Below are 7,394 nucleotides of genomic sequence, written 5' to 3' on the forward strand. Positions count from 1 at the left end.
ATGGGGCCATCCTTTACAGAGTGGTCCACTGTGTGTCTTCAAATTCACTGTGTGTCTCTAGGCAAGATATGGCCCTCGCTGGGACCTCTTCACCTCTGATGACCAGATGACCCTGAGGTTCCTCCTGGCTCGGCCCCACCTCCAGGTGCTGCCCTGGCTCCAGCAAATGAAAGGCTGGTGTGTTGAGGGCCTGGATCTTCCCGGTGTCTCGGCCCACAGAGGCCCCAACAGGCCCACGCTAGGGTCCTTCCTGGGAGTCTCAGGGCTCCAGACTTCCTGGAGCCAGGGAGGGAGGGGCTGGGGCTGGGTCAGACCTGGAGCCCCACAGAAGCTGCTGCTGCTGTCCTACCAACCCACACAGTAGTGGGGAGGCCACAGGGCATCCTGTGAAGTAGGGCAAACCTCGGGCAGGGGTTCTCAAACACACAGGCTCCAGCAGAAGGGCTGAGGACAGTGCAGGATTGCCTCAGGCCCAGCTACACCCCAGTTGTGCCTCTGGGTGAACCTGGCTTTCTCCTCTGTAGGCTAGGTGCCATCGGAAGGTCATGACAACTGTCAGTCACTCCCCCTGACGACTGCCCACCATCTTTCGCCCAGATTATGCCAGCGGCCACCTCGCTGGCATCCCAACTCTTTTTTTTTTTTTTTTTTTTTTTTGAGATGGAGTCTCGCTCTGTCTTGCAGGCTGAAGTGCAATCTTGGCTCACTGCAATGTCCGCCTCCTGGTTTCAAGCAATTCTCCTGCCTCAGCTCCCCAAGTGGCTGGGATTACAGGCACACGCCACAACGCCCAGCTAATTTTTGTATTTTTAGTAGAGATGGGGTTTCACCATGTTGGCCAAGCTGGTCTTGAACTCCTGACCTCAGGTGATCGGCCCTCCTTGGCCTCCCAAAGTGCTGGGATTACAGGCGTGAGCTGCTGCGCCTGGCCCGCATCCCAACTTTCAAATGAAGCCTTTGGGTGTGTATGGCCAAGTTGTGCAATGTCTTCCACCTGAGATGAAGCAGCCTGAGGCCCGCCCTGACGGCTGCGAGGCTGGGAGCAGGCTGGGATAACACCATCACTGTCAGGAAGGGATCCATTCAGCTCCGGCCCACTGTGCTCGGGGCCCTGGCACCAAGAGGATCCTGTTTCTTCACCACCCCTTCCTGACCCTCCCCGCTGCCCCCTACCTTCTTCCCTATCTCTCTGCTGGGCAGTGGGGGATAGGTACTACCACCCTCAGTGACAGATGCCAGCTCCCATGGCCATGGCGTTATGGAGCCACCACCCTAGCCCAGGCTGGCTTCCTCCCCCAACCCCCACTCTAAGAGTCCCCTCAGGGCAGAGTGTCAGGGATCAAGCCCCCCAATCTGGGCACTTGCCAGGCTGTGCACAGAACTACAAGTCAATGATTAACTTCAGGACGCAGCCCAGGAAATGGAAAGCCACTCAAACTGCAGTCCCAGCGGTAGATGTCTCCTGCCCTGGGTCTCCCTGGAGCCACGGGGCTCCCCCACCCCGGCCACAAACACACAAGCTTATTCGTTCCTGGGTTTGGGCGACCTCAGGCAGGGCTTTGACACTGGCCAAATTTGAGCTGGACTGGAAGACTGGAGTTGGCTTCCCAGCCCCTCCATCATCCTGAGTGACCTTGAACAAGTCACTCGGGCTCTTGGAACCTGTTTCCTCGTCTGTAAAATGAGTATAAAGGTAGCTGTACAAAGGGAAGTGATGAGCGGGGAAGGGAGGAAGTGGAGGTGAAAGTATCTGCGAGCCTTCCGCTAACCCTGAGCACCCTCATCCATGTGGTGTGGGCACAGGCTTGCTGTCTGTCTGGTCTGGGGAGGGCATCCTTCCCTCTCCTCCACTCCTGAGGGGCAGATGCCACGGGAGGCACTCGTGTTCCAGCAGGGTCCTCACTCCACCACCTGCTGGCCTGCGGCTGCCCTCCCAGAACTGTTGGGTTGTTGGCCACTGGGAAACATTGAACGCTCATGCTTGGAAGCTGATAGCAGCTGCCTCTGTTAAAATGAAAATCTGTTCTAGACTTCTCGTGAGAGTGCAGTTGTGCTGGTGTCTTCATCTCTCAAGGGTTGGGATGGACAAATTGAATGATCTCAAACTTTTTTTTTTTTTTTTTTAAGCTGTGGAATCTTTACACGAATTGATTGAATGCAGCTGCTCTGGTGGAAAAGGGAGAGAGGCATTTGCTGAACCAGCTGGCATCGGTGGTGGGCCTAGCAAGGCTTCAAGATGTGGTGGCACCTGAGCAGCCCTTCATGATGGCTGGGATTTGGCCAGGGGAGACGTAGAAGGGACACTCCAGGTGGAGGGACATACTTGGCCAAAAGCATGGGGTGAGAGGGCAGGTCTGTGGGGAGGGGCTCGGAGAGCCTGTGCGGAGGGAGATGGGGCTGGGGAGGAGGCTGGGCTGGAGTCAGGCTTAGTGGGTCCAATAGGGGTCTCCACCATCCAGGCATGTCCTGTCTAATGGAGGAGGCAGCTCTGCATACACACAGGATACGCAGGGGTCTAAACAGTCTGAGGCGAAGCACAGGGAGCTGAGCCACATTTGGTCGGGGGAATCTGGACCAAATGGGGGTCAGGGAAGGCTTCCTGGGGAATCTGTGTGTGCCCGTGCTGCCTCCTAAAGTGGGCATCTGAACCGGAGGCTGTGCACACTCCCCAAAGGAGGTTCTAAGCAGAGAAATGTGGTGTCTTGCCCTGCCCTTCCCATCCCAGCTGGGCCCCCACGTGCGGCCAGGCTCCCTCTACTCAGCTGCCTCCAGCTTTGCCTCTTCCAGTTCATTCTCAAAGCCCCTAGGATTGCCCCTCATAACCCCAGCTGATTCCAGGCCCCGCACTGCTCTGCCCTCCAGGCTCCCCACCACCCTCAAGGTCCAGTCCAGGCTTCCCATGGGAGGAAGGGAGACAGAGGCCTGCAGGATCTGAGCCCTGTAAGCCCAGCTTCCAAAAGGCAAAGAAAGGTGAGACCAGGGGTATGGGGGCCTAGCTGCCTCTTCCGGATGGGGCAGGTGGAACTTCCCGAGATAAGGGCAGCCCACAATGGGGGGCTGTGTAGTGTGGCCTGTCTCCCGGCTACAGGAAATGAGTGGCCTCCGCACCATTAATCTGCCACAGCCCGAGGCGTCCTCTGGAAGGGCGACCCAGGTTGGGAGGAGTCGTTCCTGTGCACCCCATCACCCACTGTCACAGCCAGAGGGACTGGCCCTGCCACTCCAGGCCTTCCTTCCAGGACCATACATGCAAGAGGAGGCGCGGGGGCGGGGGTGGGCGGAGGCAACCTGGGTGTGGGAAGCAGGGCCTGGCTGTGCCTCCTGAATGAGCCCCAGCCGCTGTGGAACCCAGGCAAGTGTGCCACCCTTTCTGGCCCCCTGACCCCTCGCAGCTCCCCAAGCTCCTTCCTTCTTGGCTGTTCTTGGAGCCTGAGACAGCACATGCCTGTCATTCTTGTCTTTCTGCTCCCTCATCACAAGGGCCCCTGGATACATGCTTTACCTAAATATGGGGGCTCTGATGGGACTTTAGGCAGCAAGCAAGGCTGCGGGGAGAGGTTTGGGGCTTTGTCAGCATCACTGCAGCTGCAGCTGAGGTCAGTGGGGAGAATGCGCAGCCCTGCACCATTCTGGGCCTCGGTTTCCCCTTCTGCACCAGGACAGGTGGGACTCAATGACCCTATGTGTGGTGGGCTGCTGTGGTCAGTGACAAGGGACATGACAGCATGGAATTCTCACAGGTCCCTGACTTCCACTTTAGCCTCAGACCAGCCATGTGAATCCAGGCAGACCCTTCTTGCCTTGGGCCTTGGTCTTCCTGTCTGTAATATAGGGTCCCTGCCCAGCCAGCTCAGAGGACTTCTGTGACAACAGGTGAAGATGGGGCCCTGTCTGCTCCACAGGGAGCGGTTCCTGCCTCTGAAGTGAGGGGGGTCTGCATTGAGGGGCCAGTCTGCAGGCCAGGGACTGTAGCTCTCCCTGCCCGTGCCCCCACCATTTCCCATATGTCACTCTTGCCCCCAACTCTTGGATGACCAGCCTGAGGCTGGCTTTAGTTGGGAAAGAGGTAAAGCTTCCCCAACCCAGGTGACATTCAAAACAAAGGACAGGACACAGGGAGCCCCTTAGATTACTACAACCAGCTCACCCATTGTTCAGATGGGGAAACTGAGGAAACAGGCGGAGAATCTCCCAAAGTCGCACAGGCTGCGGGTAGCAGAGAAAAGCCTGGAACACAGACCACCTGCTTCCCTCACCCTCCCTGCTGCTCTGGAACATTAGGGCTGGAGGGGCCTGGGAGACTCAGGAACCTGAGTTCAGAAAGCAGAAGGAGCTTGCCAGGGCCACATGGCTTGGAGAGTTGAATCAGCACTTCCCACTTTGCCCATCCCAGAGGCGGCCCTGCCTCCTGGACTCTGATAGGCCAAGTGGCAGTGCCAGGGGGCACCTTTCTCCTAAGCAGAGATAGGGATTCTCCTGGCATGAGGCAGCGAGCCCCCATCCCACGAGAGCTTCAAAATGGAAATGGCAGCTTCCATGAAGGCCTGCGGAGACCTGCATGTGCATCTGAGTCTGTCTCAGCCTTCAAACCCTGTCCACCCTAGAGGAGCTGTGCCAGGGACAGCCGATGCAGGTAGACCCAGCCCAAGAGAGTGGGCCTGGCAGGAGTCAGGGCTAAGGGGCATCAGCACGTGGCTGCTGGCCACATGAGGGAGAATGGGACAGAGCAGGCAGAGTGAGAACATCCAGGAGAGGGAGGAATAGGGACCCTACTACTTCTGAGCAGAAGATGGGGATCCAGTGATCTGAGAGGCGGGAGGGAGCCGGGGCAGGGGTGTCTGGAGAGGAGCCGCAGTCGGGCATCAGGGGGCATGAGGGAGGGAGGACCGGTGAGCCAAGCCTGAGGCTAGGGCAGAGGTGAGGCCAGGAGCAAAGGGGAAAGGGACGGAGGGGAGCATGCTGAGTGTGTTTCCATGGAAATGGGAGGGAGTAAGGACAAAGGTGTCAGGATTGCGGGGGCAGGAAGTGCCGGGTGGAGAGGGGCCTGGGAGAGGGGAGAGGGGCCCAGAGATGGGGTGTTGGAAGCAGGACAGGGCAAGAAAAGGACGGAGCTAGAATGAGAGCAGCTGCAGGTGTGTGTGGGGGAGTTACGCAGGAAGTTAGGGCCTGCTCCCTGTTTAGCAAAGAGGGTACTGTCTGATGAGAGTGGTGCACCATGAGGGGCAAAGGTTTGCTGCTGGCGGAGTGAGAGGGGCTGACAGGGTGAGCAGCTGTGGGAGCCCCAGCAGGCGGACTGGAGCCCTAGCTCTCGACCGTCACACCCTCCTCCTGTACAGCAGCCACTAACGCTCACAGAGCACTTACCACATGCCAGGCACAGCACCCAGCCTTTGATGAGTGTGAACTTGTTCAAGCCTTCTGCAGCAACCCTATAAGGCAAGTATGATGACATATGCATGCGAGCACACGTGCACACACACGCAGACGCACAGACATGGGGGTTCCCATCCAGCCTAGGAAAGGAACAGAACAGGGAAAGGTGGGAGCAGCCCCTGACGGAGAAATCCCTCCAGTTCTTCAGCTTCCACTGTTCTTCCCTCCCTACCCCTGGTCTCCGATCTGTATCTCTCGCAGGTGAAGATTCTTTGATGGTTTTCAGACTCTCCTCCCTTGCTCCCCAAAGCCCCGACTTTTTCACTGTGGGAGTCTCAGGCCCATATGATGGAAGGTTCCAGGCCCCCACCGCACTCCACTCGAAGGCTGTCTTGGCTCACCCCCTCCTCCACATGTCACGGGCAGCCCGAGCCCTTCCCGGTGGTTGTGGGCAGCTGGAGCAGAATGAAAGCCTCCAGTATTTGACTTGGTGGGTTGAGAGCCCTGGCAGATGCCACGTTCATCCCTGGGTAGTGCCTGACTAACCGGGAGCAGGGAGGCTACTGCAGCACTGCTTTCTCCCATGGGGCCCCGGCCCCTCCTGGAGGCCCTTCCTCCCCTTCGTGGAACCCTGAGATCACTGGCTGCCTCTCTCCCTACCCTGGGGCCACCCAACCATGCAGACCAGAACCTCCTTCAGCCCCACCCCCAACTCTGCCAGGGCTGCACTGATTCTATCACATTTCAAAATTTTCCTGCCACCCAGACATGCGTCCATTCACCCATCTATGCAGCTGCTGTGGTCTCAATGTGCCCCCTAAAGTCACACATTGAAACCTAATCCCAGTGTGATGGTATTTGAAGGTGGGGCCTCTGGAAAGTGACGGGTCATGAGGGTGGAGCCCTCATGTGAGGATTAGGACCCTTATAAAAGAGATAGCAGGGAGATCCCTCACCTCTTCTGCCATGTGAGGATGCAGCAAAAAGGTGGCAATCTCTGAACCAGGTAGTGGGTCCTCAGCAGACACCGAGTGTGTCGGCACCTTGATCTTGGACTTCTCAGCCTCCAGAACTGTGAGCAATACGTGTGTGTTGTTTATAAGCCACCCAGTCTATGGTATTCTGCTATAGCAGTCCAAGGGGACTAAGACATCATCACATGGTCCTTAATAAGACCCAGCATCCGTAAGAGGGGACTTTACTAGATGCCAAAGCAGGTGGCATAGATGGAAGACTTCTGCCCTGTTCCCCTCCCAGGGCTGTGGTGAGGTTCAAATGAGCTAATGGTCATGCACATTCTGTGTGAACTGCTGGGATCTGTGATAGCACTCATTTCTAGAGAGGGGAGCACTGTGAGGCGAGCAGCACAAAGGCTTGACACCACCTGGTGCCTTCTGGGAATGGAAGGATTTCGTCTGGCTAAAGCCCAGAGGGAAGTAGGGAGGGCCTTGGGGCGAGGCTGGAAGTGAAGACAGGGCCACGTGTGAGGGCCTTGGGGGCTGGGTTAACGACCTTCAACTGTGTTCTAAGGGTGATGGGGGCAAAGAGAGGATCTCCGGTGGGGAGGTGGCTGGTGTGGACAGCCCATGGCGTCTCCATCAGGAATACAGAGACCTTCAAAGAAGAAGACACCATCGGAAGTGAGGAAGGCTGAGGCTCATCAGTAGGTGGAGGGGAGCTCTGGTGCCCCTCGGAGTTGGAGTCTGGAGCCATACACAGGAGCTAAGCTGGAGAATTCTGTAAGGCACACATACCTAGGCATGGTCCTTCTCCCTGCCAAGGCCCCACAGGCCCTCCTGACACAAGAGAGAACTCTATGTTGGGCCTGAGAAGGAAGAAAGGGGTGCTGGGGGAGGGTGCCTCCTGCCCAGCATGTCTAGGGAAGCCTCACATTAGAGTGGGATTCAGCTGGGATGGGAGAGCAGAGAAGGCTGGGCAGGGCCAATTGTGCAGGGTGTTCACTGCATAAGGGCACTGGCTGAGGGGGTGAGTAGGAGCTGGGCAGGCACGGGCCTGTGACT

Source organism: Sapajus apella, unplaced genomic scaffold (genome assembly GCF_009761245.1).
Source record: "Sapajus apella isolate SASKATOON/1434 unplaced genomic scaffold, GSC_monkey_1.0 scaffold106, whole genome shotgun sequence".
Lineage (NCBI taxonomy): Eukaryota > Metazoa > Chordata > Mammalia > Primates > Cebidae > Sapajus > Sapajus apella.